Below are 12,768 nucleotides of genomic sequence, written 5' to 3'. Positions count from 1 at the left end.
ATATAATTAAAGTGGAGAAAGAATAATCTTTTCAACAACTGGTGCTGGAACAACTGGATAGCCACCTACAAAAGAATGAAGTTGGATCCCTACCTCGCACCATATACAAAAATCAACTCAAAATGGATTGAAGACCTAAATCTAAGAGCTAAGAATATATAACAGAAATAACTCATTGTGACCTCGAATTTGGCAATGAATTCTTAGATAAGAAGCACAAACGAAGAGAAAAACAAATTGGATTTCTCTAACATTAAAAACTTTAGTTCTTCAAAGGACATAAGAAAGTGAAAACATTAACAGAACTGGAGAAAAAATTTCCAAATCATTTCTAAGGGATTTATACTTAGGATATTTAAAGAACTCTTATAGCTCAATGATAGTCAGATTTTCTCTCTCCAAAAGAGACAAAAGGCCAACAAGTACAAAAAAAAAAAAATATGCTAGAGATCATTAGCTACTGGAGCAATGCAAATCAAAACCAAAATGAGATAACACTTTGGATCCACAATAATAAAATGATAGACAATAAAATGTGTTGGCAAAGATATGGGAAAATTGGACTCCTCCTACACTGCTGGTGGGAATGTAAAATGGCATAGCCATTTGGAAAACAGTCTGTTCCTTAAATGACTAAACATTGAATTCCAAACAATCTAGCAGTTCCACCCCAAGATACATACTCAAGAGACAGGAAAACATATCTGCACAAAAATTTGTATATAAAATGTTCATATCAGCTTTATTTATAATACAACAAGGTGTAAACAAACCAAATGTTTATCAACTCATGGATGGATAAAGGAATGAATGACCTAAAAAGGAATGAATGGATGAACTTTGAGAGCATTAAACTAAGTAAAAGAAGTCAGTCTTAAATGTCCACGTATTGTATGATTCTATTTATGTGATATATCCAGAATAGGCAGAATGTAGACATAGGAAGTAAATTAGTAATGCTAGGAAACACCGAGGAGACTGGAGAGGGATAGGTAGGGATATACAGTTTCTTTCAGGGATGACAAAATGTCCTAAAATTGCTTATGGTGTTGACTACACAACTCTATGAATATACTAAAAGCCGTTGAGTAGCCTACTTTAAATGGCTAAATTGTGTGATATAAATAAAACCAAAATCAATAAAACCATCACCCTCCAAAATAATCCCAATAATATCCTTCTCCCAATCAAACTTTGATTTCTTCAAAGCTCAAGACACTTGGCACAAGTAAACAATTATTCCTGCTTTCCAGGTGAAAAACCGAGACTCTGACTTTCCCAAAGTTGTACAAATAATTGCCAGTAGTGGCGGGGAGCCTAGATTTCTACCTCAGCTTCTTTTTGCAGGGTTCTTCTTGGTATTTCTTTCAGAAAGGTTTTTTAGAGGAAGCAGAAATATGAAAGAAAGCTGTCTTTGGGTTTCTTTTTTTTTCTGTTTTTGCAGTACAGGGAATTGAACCCAGGAGTGCTCTACCTCTGGGTCACATCTCAGCTCTTTTTATTTTTTTATTTTAAGACAGGGTTTCTAAGTTTCCCAGGCTGACCTCGAACTTGCAATCCTCCTGCCTCAGTTCCCTGAGTAGCTGGGATTACAGGTATGAGCCATGGTGCCAGGCTCATTTAAAAAATATCATTGTTGGGCTGGGGTTGTGGCTCAGTGGTAGAACACTTGCTTAACATGTGTGAGGCACTGGGTTCCATTTTCAGCACCACATAAAAATAAATAAAATAAAGGTCATTGACAAGTAAGTGTTTTAAAAAATATATTGTTGTTATAATCTTGCCTATAGCCAATTGTTAATGCACAAGGCTTGAGTCCTCTTTTAGGAGATTAACAGGAGAAGTTTGTGGTGAGTGAGGGGTTGATATTTCTTCATCACCTTCCTACCAGGTCATCATGAAAGCAGATCTTGGGCCCAATTCCTCTCTGCACGTGAGCATTCACTGAAGAGTCATGTAAGAAGACACAAGACTGCTCAATCTGCTCTGTGCAAATGATGGCATCCCAGGTCTCTGCCCTTTGGATCGCGTCCATCCCAACTTGCATAAAATCTCCCCTTGAGGCAGGTGTGGAGATCCTTCACCCGCTGGATTCTGTTCTTCTACAATCCAGGCAACTGGAAATATTCCTGGCTGAGTGTTGGACTCGGGAGCATTTAGAGGTCAAGCTCAGGGCATCATCTCAAAAGAGATGGACTATAGGTCTTGCTGGATTCTGAAAATCTTGTTTGAGCAGGGGTCCAGGGTCTCTTCAATATTTTATCTACCTAATATCACCAACACATTTACTTTCACCATTCAATCCCATTTATAACCTTTTAGAAATGTATTTATAACCCTTTGCCATTAAAGCCCATTTATAATCTCAGATCTACTGCTGTAAAATGATACATCTGAGGAGGGGTATAAGTCTGTGGAAAAACTCTGTGATATGCCAATTAAAAAGCATGAATTTGTTTAAGTAGTCACTTTTGATATTTTTGAAATTCACTATGCTGGGGCTGGGGATGTGGCTCAAGCAGTAGCGCGCTCGCCTGGCATGCGTGCGGCCCGGGTTCGATCCTCAGCACCACATACCAACAAAGATGTTGTGTCCACTGAAAACTAAAAAATAAATATTAAAATTCTCTCTCTCCTCTCTCCCTCTCTCTCTCTCTCTTTAAAAAAAAAAGAAATTCACTATGCTAATAAGTAAAACTTTTAGAGCTGATTGAGATATAGAAAACAGAAGCAATTGTAATAGATCTTTGTAAGTTTATTTCTTCTTCTTTTTTTTTTTTTCTTGATAGAAGGCTTATCGAGTGCCCCAGGACCATGGATTTTCCATGAAGCAGCTGATTACTCCTGAAGTAGAAGCCTCAACTAGAATATGCAGAATATCTCACAGCCTGGGCTGAAATATTTCAAATAGACATATTAATAAATATGCAACAAAACTTCAAGCAATACATTTTACATATTTTAATTACATATTGTGATGCTTGTATCCTCAGGCTTGGAAGCAAATGGTACAATTTTTCAAATCAAATAAAGAGAGAAAATGGGCAGAAGAGAAAGACAGAGAAAAAAAAAATGGAGAGTGTAGAGAAAGCAGAAACCAGAGACAGAAAAAGCAAAGAGGAAACAGAGGTAAAGTGGCAGATGTGAGAATCAGGCCCAAGAGACATGCAGAGGGAACCAGAGATTGACATCCAAGGCAGTCATTTATCTTCAAATTGCACATTTTTCTAATTACTGTGCAGTCCCTCAAAGACCTTCTTCCCACCAGCCAAGAGTAGTAGGTCCTTATCATCAAAACTGTCTCTGGCCAAGCTGTGGGGATCAACAGTTCAACAGAAGCTTCTCCTGAGAGAATAAATCCAAGAAACCTTCCTGGGTCTGTCAGGGCCCTGCTGTGTGTTAGGGACAGGATCCTTCCTAGGCAGGCTAGGAGGGTTGCTGCTGCTCCCTAACTAGGAGCAAATTCCAAGCCCTGGGGCAAACAGTTGGCTGTGGGCCATGATATGAGGTCCAGGCAAGTCTCTCCTTATCTTACTATTTCTTGTCATTGCCTGGCTTGGCTTTGCTTGGTGGAGTTATTTGATATTAGGCAAATTACTAAACCTTCCTGGACCTTGGATTCTACCTTTATTTAAAATGAGGTGGATTGGAGCACTAGTCCCCTACATACAACAAGACTCCTATAAAACCATGCTTTTTTTTCTTTTTAAAACTTTTTTCTTAATTCATTCTCTTTCTTGTTAACAGACATTCCTCCCCCCACCTGATTAAAGTATCTTGTTAAAATGTTGGTTGTTCTGAGAGAAGTATATTAGCATAGTTTTTCTCAAATATCATCAGGGTGCTGCTAATGGAGGAGGAAACAAAACTTGGACCCCTGAAATCTGTGCTTGGAGTTATAAGCTCTTGCCTCCAGCTTAAAATGTATTTGCAGTTTTAGGTTTTATAAATTCCATGAATGGTGCATTTTATTCCAAGATCTTGTTTTACTCTATTTTGTAATGCTCTAAACATAATGATATTTCCTCTGTTACTCACACTCCAGGAAAAGGTACCATGTTTATCATTGACTTCTTGTCCGCCTAGCATATGCCCTATTTTAGTCAGCTATTTTGCTGATGTGACCAAAAAGACTTGACAAGAACAATTTGAAAGAAGGAAAAGTTTATTTGGGCCTCAGAGTTTCACAGGTCTCAGTCCATAGATAGCGGACTCCATTGCTCTAGTCCCAAGATGAGACAGAACAACATGGCAGAAGGCCTGGAGCAGGAAAGTAGCTCAGGATATGGCACTAGGAGGCAGAGAGAGAGAAAGAGAGAAGGTGGGGATGCTCCACTCACCAGAGACAAAATATATATCCCAAAGACACACCTCCAGTGATCTACTTCCAGCCATACCCCTACCTGCCTACAGTTACCACCCAGTTAATCCATTCAAGTGGATTAACACACTGACTAGGTAAGGCTCTCATAACTCAAGTCATTTCACCTCTGAACATTATGATATTGTCCCACACATGAGCTTTTGGGGGATTCCTCTTATCTAAACCATAACATGGCCTTATACTCTTTAGGGTCCATAATCCCTGCTCCAGCAGGGTGGCCTTACCTTATTATCTTTTATGTCAGCAAATATAGCTATAAGGGAAATGGGAACCCAAAAATGGCTCTAGGTTTGTCTTGGACCCATTGGGTCTGGTAATCGTACCCACACTATCTGAGTCTCTGGCAAAATATTGCTGATTTCATTTCCAGACCAAGGCAAAAAGATGATAAGAGAAGTGGTTGGAGAGTTACTGTAGGGGTTTTCTGACGTTCTCAGTCTCCTGAGAATTTGACCTTAGATTTGAGATATTCTTGGCCATGTAAAGAAATGCCAAGGGATTCCAGTTTTTTCAAAGAGCATCTTTATTAAACTCAAATCATCTTGGCCTATCAAAGAGGGTCAGACTTGGAAATGGCACTTGAACTTGAAGCATGCTTTCCAGTCATATTTATGGTCTTAGGCATCTGAAGTTCTCAAGGACCTCTTGTTCCAAGAAGCAAGTGTTACTTTAAAATGACCATGCCAAATGAGAAGGCATCATCTAGTCTACTGGGGACATTAAATTTGAGATCCAGCTGTCATGAAAAAGTACGGTGAGTTTAAACATTTCGCAGAAGAGGGTCTTTTTAGAGTCATCTCTCAACAAGTTGTCTTGTGCTGCACAGATTGTCTCAATCATTACTAACAGATGCATCTGCAGCAAAAGACAATTTTGCAAGCCCAGGCAGAAAAGAACTCGTGTTTTTCTGAAATGTCTCCCCTGGCTCATATTAAAACTAGCCAGGAGAAGAGACATAGCAAAGTTTATTAGGGACAGTTCCCTGGAGGGGAAAATAATGGGGATAATGAGACAAATATTCCTAAGGCATCGAGGGGCTTCTGAAATAAGCAGACTCTGGTCCGCTGAAATAGCTGGTGAAGAAATGGTTTTGTTGTGCATAGTTCTACAAAATGTATTCTGCTAAACCCAATACATTTGAAATTACCTGAAGGGACTCTGATCACTTTTAAAAGCATCAACATCAGAAGTAGTCGGTTGAGTAATAACCAACATAGCCTTACTGATATAGATAGTAACATAGTGGTAGTGGTTTTGTGTGGGGATCTGGGGGATAAAATTCACTTGGATTTTAAGGATGGTCTGATTGAGCACTGTTTGTGTTTGGCAAGGATAGGGATTTGGGGGAGGCTGAGAAGGGAAGCTACCATTTTCTCTTCAAGTTTGGTTCTTTTTAAGAACTAAGAAGGAAGACTTGGGGACAGGTTGTTGGGACAGCGAGGTGTTTGGAAAATTTGGAAACTGCACCTTTGCATCAATTTGAATTAAGAAGGGTGCAGATGAAGAGTGTGGGGGTGGGGAGCACAGGGAGAGGGAGAGAGAGAGACAGAACTGTGTGATGGTGTGCATGTGGACTTCCTGGTCAGCAGGGAGAGAAATTCTAAAGGTGTTGAACCCATACAAACAAATTCTGCCACTGATTCAATCACATGCTTTGTGAAAACAGCTTCTATAGTTCTTATTGTTCAACTGATGAATTCAGATCAGCACCCAGAGTGGAATAGGGAGGCCCTATTAGACCACAACTGCCTGGATTTTGTGAGCTCTATAGATGCCCATTTCTCTGAGGCAAGTGTGTGTTTTCTGCCTGATTTTGAGTGAATATAATTGGATACTTTTTCATATCCCTGACATGGAAGTGTAGGCCAAGTTCAATAGAAAGTGGAGATCCACATCCAGCTGGCCTTCAGTGCACTCACCCTTTTCTTCTGCATGATTTTTTCCCTTCTGCTGAGAGCATCTCCTTAAAAGGTTCAACACCCTTTCTTGTCTTTGCCCCCTCCTCCATCAATTTCTGCTTCAGCAAAAGATTTGACATGATTCATTTATATTTCATAGCGAATTTAAGCCAACACATTGCTTCTCCCAGAAGTAATTTCCCCCTTAGCCTCAAATATGTGTGGCAGTTGAACTCATCCTGTGTCTGGCTTTGACTTGGTTCCTGTGTTTGTTGCAGCGTGAAAACAACTACAGGGGAATCATTGTAGGTTTTCGTGTGGCGCAGCACGCAACTGTGGCAGCAGAAAGAGTTTTCATGCACGGATCATGTTTTGATCAGAAAAAAATTATTATCTGTAACGGGAAAAAACAATGCTTGTATGCAAACCAGGAAAGACCTTCTATACCAAATTGAATTTAAAAACCAAGAAGGAGGAGGAGGAGAAAGAGGAGGAGGAAAGTGGAGAGGTGAAGGAAAAATAAAAGGAGAGGAAAAGAAACAGGGAAACCATCCCCACCCTGTCCTGGGAGCTAAGAACAAAGAACCCAAATGACAATGTAGAGACAAAGGGACTGTGAAGGTCAGAGCTTGCTGGTATAAACAGGTGCCAGGGAACCAGGATGTTCACAGTTCTTTTCTTCTTTTCTATGCTGACAAATTTGTCTGATGGGAAGACTTCAAAAGTGACTCCCAAAACACTTTTCTCATTTTCTTTCATTTTTGTTTACTTACTCAAAATTTGCTTGCTTACATCACACATACAAACAATAACACACACACACACACACACACACACACACACACTACATTTTAGGACTTTTAAAAAATAGCTTTCCAGTCTTATTTGCTTTTTTATCCATTTTTCTTTTTGCCTAGAACTTTCTTTTACTAATTTATTTATTTGAAGATACTGCAGGTCAAAGTTGAGTTTATTATTACCTTTAAAAATGTATACTAAAAAAATAGAAGAAAGGATATTCTGAGGAGCTAGCTAGGTACTGTGTAAAACCCAGAAGTTGTTCCAATTTCTACTTACAGGATTTAAAAGTTTGCTTTTGAACAGAGATAAAGCTAGGAGGAGAAAAGAAAAAAAGAACATCATCAAAGCAAAGCAAAAGAAGTCTGAAGGTCCAAAAGTACCATGTTAGCTTAAAAAAAAACAGATTAAAATAATCCAAAGAACCTCTGAAGACAGCAACTTTGTACACAGGGTGTATTGAAAATGATGTATCAGCTTAAAAAGATTTCTTCTTAAAGAAATATCTCTTTTTTACTTATAATGTCAACCCAATGATATTGTCAATGAGTGAGAATGTGTTGCTTGAGGAAACTTTGTGCCTGACTTACAAGTTTAAAATTAAATATTTATGAAATAATGGCTTGCATGTGCCTCATTTAGCTTAGGGCATGATGGCAACGGGTACTAGCAATGCAAGTTACACTTGTAGTCGACTTTATGCAGTGAATGATTTTACTTTTTGCTATGTCCCACCTCATTTAAAAAAAATATTTTGGGGGATACTGGGGATTGAACTCGGGAGCACTCAACCACTGAGCCACATCCCCAGCCCTATTTTGTATTTTATTTAGAGACAGAGTCTCACTGAGTTGCTTAGCACCTTGGTTTTGTTGAGGCTGGCTTGGAACTTATGACCCTCCTGTCTCAGCCTCCCGAGCTGCTGGGATTACAGGCATGTACCACTGTGCCCAGCTATGTCCACTTCTTTAAGGGAGAAATAGGATTTCTTCTAGCAAAATCTGGGTCCCCCAGGCTCCATCTGGCTGCCACCCTCTCAGACTACATTTGTGGTAACCTTTTCTCCTGAGCATGAGAGCCCAACCCAGAGAGTTTTAAAGATGTCTATCTAAACTTTGTTACGGAGGGTGTGAAATTAAAAACTGTGAAACAACAATAGCCTTTTAAAAAATTTATTTTGGCCTATTTCATATATGCCAAGCATATCTGGGGCTTTCTATAAGTTCTTCCTTATCCCTAAACCTCGAAAGCCAACCATCATCTTCAGCTCCACCTCCAATCTGTGGAAGAGAAGGCTTCCTGTTTGGCCTCTGGGTCCATCCCTTCCCTATTGGTGGGCCTCTTTCATGTGTCCGTGAGGCATTTGCTCATGTGCAAGCTGACAGCGGGGTAGGTAGGGTGGGAGATGAGCTGGAGCTCTACAGAGCCCCCGTGTTAGAATCCTGCAGAACAGTGGTGGAGGCATGTCTGTGTCACATGACTAACTTCCACCTGCTGCCCACACTACCAGGCAGCTTCTGTCTCAGAGTTAAGCCCAACTGCCATATATTTGAGCTTCCTGTCTGGAAAACAAATGAAGAACATGAAAAATCATACTGTTTTTTTTTTCCCCAGGTTTTGAGTGACTTGTGAATGAATATTCTAACTCACTTCTTCATCCTGGGCTGTGTGCCACTTGTTGGTCACTTGTGAGGAGAACATCAAGGTGGTGCCTGGAATGATGGTGGGTGTGAGGCTGAAGTTAGAAGGCCAACCTTATCTTGAACCTTATCTTGATCACTTATCAACTGGGTGACCTTGGGTAGATCACTTAACTTCTCTGAGTCTTAGATATCGCCTCTGCAAAATAAGGATTCATGAAACACATAATATAGGCAAAACATTCATTGGGGTGCCTAGCACTTGGCAAGCATTCTGGAAGTAACTCATAATTGTGATTCTGATTATCAGTCTTAGAGCCTGTATAAAGTCTTTGGTACTTGGACTACATACTTCTGAATGCAAATGATAAGCTTTATCAATCATGTTGGGAAAATACTGTGGGTGTTTTTGCTGCTGTGACCAAAGACCTGACAAGAACGATATCAAAGGAGGAAAAGTTTATTTTGTTGCTCACTGTTTCAGAGATCTCAGTCCACAGACAGCTGGCTCTGTTCTTTGGGGCTGGAGCTGAGGCAGAACATCATGGCAGAGGAGTGTGGTAAAGGAAAGTGGTTCAGTACAGAGAAATTAAGCTCAGATCACAAAATATATACCCCAAAGTCATGTTCCTAGGGACCCACTTCTTCTAGCCACGCCCCACTTACCTATAGTTGCCACTTAGTTAATCCCTATCAGGGGATTAATGCACCGATTGGTTAAGGCTCTCACAACCCAATAGTTTCTCCTCTAAACCTTCTTGCTTTGTCTCACACATGAGCTTTTGGGGGACATCTAATATTTAAACTATAACAGTGGATGGTTTATAATGGTGGGGTTTTATGTTTTCTCCTTCTAGATACACAGTTGTAACATTCTTACCTTTTGTTTATTTTTCCTTTTTAATACTACTTAATGTCCTCTTAAGGGATAGGCTATTGGGCAATTTTAGGTATAGATGAAAAATTTAAAATAAATAGAAAACAAATAACTATCCACTATACTTGGTAAAATGTTGTATTCTAATATCATATATTTGATCACACTGAGTATACTTCTTTGTAGAAATTATATATGTATTAGCATCTTTTTTGGGGGCACAAATGTGGCACACAATGTGATACTGGGGCCAGGAAAACACTACCTCAACGTACTTTGAACTGAAAGAGATTTGGAAGGTCACAGGAAGGTCACTCTGACTGTAGCCCGCCTTTCTGTGTGAAGCATGCTCATAAAGGAATTGTTTGACCTACCTTGCCTCAAAGTAGATCATGTAACACTCAGTTCAGTAGGGTCCTGCCTCATACCCAGGGGGCAGGAATGCTACATAGGTAGGCCAAGAAGAATCTGAACAAACAGGCCTTGCCGGGCTCCCCCTAAATTTATTGCCATCAAATCACACCCTTTTTGTTCATCCTCATCTCTCCACAGCTACCCACTTATTTCATCAGAGTTGGCATAAATGCATACAGTTTTGGTCTTTGAATCTCTTTCTAAAGGCTCTTGTGTCATGTAAAATTTTGTTAAATAAATTTGCTATGCTTTTATCTTGCCTGTCTTTTGTTAGAGAAGACCATGACCCTTATGATGAATGAAGAAGTATTACCTTTTCTGCCCTATAGTGGTAAACAAAGTAACTAATCTGCATTGAGAAGCCATCTACCATGCTGGCTGTATATGTGTAGGCATGCATACAAGCTGAGAAACTAAAATATTTGCCTGAAATTCCTTTGACAAAAATAAGTTGATTATTTGTTTTTGGTATCATTGTAGATTACCTATTTGCCAGTTCATGAAGTTAGTAAAATGATTTCAGAGGTCTCTCTATATCTAGAAGAGTGGCTGATGAAAATTTGCTATGTTGGCCTCTGAGTACTTAGATTCCATTAATGGTGAGGACTCTGTCTTTTGATGAGGAAATTTAAATACAGATTTGTTGTCATGGAAGGAAGAACTTTTGTGCTTTGGACATGGTATTACTTTCTTTGAGGTACTGTTTCCTGATAAAGAAGATTTTGTTTTCCACAAATACCCTCTACATTTGTTAAACATTTTAATAATTTATTTCATTTCTTGTGTTAAATAGTAGTTAGAACATAAGTTTTGGATATCATCATCTATGGGCCACCAGCTCCAATGGATTGAGTATTGAATGGCAAGACGTGTGGCTTGGGTTCTCACTCATTGGTAGTAGGGTTTTGTGCCCATTTGAATTTCTGGAAATCAGCAAAATAGATAAAAGTTTTAAAATTGACAAATGACCAGCTTGTTAATGACAGTCCATGTGACCTCACACCTTGCATTAGAGAATAAAACCTTTATCAAGTGTGTTCATTATTTTGTTGAAACCATCCAACAAACCTCCTTTCAGAAGTTGTAAGCTGGTTGGCACTTTTTTTCTTTTTCTTTTCTCTTTTTTGCACAAAAGTGAAGTCTTCTGCCTTGTGGGCCCAAATGAAGGGCTGAGCATGGCTACTCAAATGCATGTTATGTACAGACAATGCATCATGATGTTTATCCTGCTTCGTGTCAAAATTTCAGAAGGCGTTAGAAATGGCAGCCTCTTGGTTCTCAGAGTGTCCTGTTCTTCTCCCAATGTTTTATCTTAAAAAATGTGGAGCCTACAAAAAAGTTGAAATAATAATATAATCCTGACACTGTTTACTCCATTCAATGATGGTTTTAACATTTTGCCTCTATCGAGTTCCATTGCCTGTTCTGCCCCCCACCTATCCATGTCCCACCATCTGGATTCGTCTAAAGTTTTCCCTCATGCGAAGATGCAGGCTGAACCTTTTTGCAAAGAGGTAACACAGCAGAGGAGGAGAAGCTTGCAGAGTAGATAGGAATATGAACAATTGCTCTCTCTTGTAAAAGTGAAGAAGTTGGGTAAAGTCATCCCTTGGGTCAAGTGACAGGGGTGACAGCTGTACATTAGGGCAGGGGCTTACAGAGTTAGGGACTTAAGGAGTTAGTGGATGAGAAAGGGGAGTTAGAGACAGGGTGGCTCCTCTTTGCATTTAAATGTTTGAAGACCCTGAGTCAAATACACATCTATTATTAACTCATGGGACTTCTCCTTCCTACATGTCTGAGGCAAAACCTGTGATGATGCCCTTATGAGATCTACTCATGACTCCTAGGCTAACCTCCCCAAAGTTTGTTTTTCCTTTGAGGATATGTTTTGATAGTCATTTATACTAGGTGTGACAAATAAAAAGACTTGAGGCTGGGAATCTCAGGATGATTGGCTCCAGGCATTGTAAAGGCAGCTCAAAATTTTATTTCTCATTTTAAAACCATGATTCTCTAGGGTGGAGGGCGCAGAGGAATATTTGGGAAGACAAGAATTGAGAAATGTTCCTGAAATTGGCGTCTGAAGAAATCACAACTGAAATCCTGTGAGAGGGGAGGAAACAGAAGAGTAGGCCGAGTGCCCACGCCCTGGAGTCCTCAATTAAGGCTGAAAATGATAGACTGTCCTTCCCCAAATAACACTAAAAAAGTAAATGGCAGAAAAATAAATGATACACTTCATACTATTTTCCAGAATTATCCAGCTTTTACTTTTTTCTTTAAACTTCTGTTCCTGGCATATATTGCCTCTGTGGCAAAGATGTTGGAAATTGATTAAAAAAAAAATACTGTTAGCCCTCCATGTCCATGGGCTCTATCTACATAGATTTAATAAACCACTCATTGAAAATATTTGGAAAAATAGGCATCTGTACTGGATAGGGACAGCCCTTTTGGCTAGTCCTTATTCTCTGAGCAACACAGCATAAAAACTATTTACATAGCATTTACATTGTGTTAGGCATTATATGTAAAATAGAAATGGGTTTCAGGTATACAGGAGGATGAGCGTATTTTATATGCAAACACCATGTTATTTTATATAAGGAGGTAAGCATTAGTGGATATTGATATCCGGGGGTACTAGAACCAATCCCCTGAAGATACCAGAGAGATGACTATATGAGCCAAACCCTGAAACAGCAGTAGCAGACAGCTGTCACAGAAGGTCAGGGAGGATGGAGATCCTGTCCT

General features: G+C 39.5%; 1 long non-coding RNA gene across 2 annotated transcripts in view; it reads left to right on the top strand.

Moving 5' to 3' along the window:
• LOC144365609 (uncharacterized) overlaps window positions 1-2,468 on the top strand; it is a 70,746-nt gene extending 68,278 nt beyond the window's left edge. For both annotated transcript variants that reach the window (XR_013424267.1, XR_013424268.1), the window contains exon 3: window positions 1,892-2,468. This is a non-coding gene — a long non-coding RNA (uncharacterized LOC144365609). The remainder of the gene's footprint in view (window positions 1-1,891) is intronic.
• Window positions 2,469-12,768: the final 10,300 nt, after the last annotated feature.

Source organism: Ictidomys tridecemlineatus, chromosome 7, assembly GCF_052094955.1.
Source record: "Ictidomys tridecemlineatus isolate mIctTri1 chromosome 7, mIctTri1.hap1, whole genome shotgun sequence".
Lineage (NCBI taxonomy): Eukaryota > Metazoa > Chordata > Mammalia > Rodentia > Sciuridae > Ictidomys > Ictidomys tridecemlineatus.
Note: the sequence above shows the minus strand (reverse complement) of the source record. Positions and strands in the feature narration are given on the sequence as shown.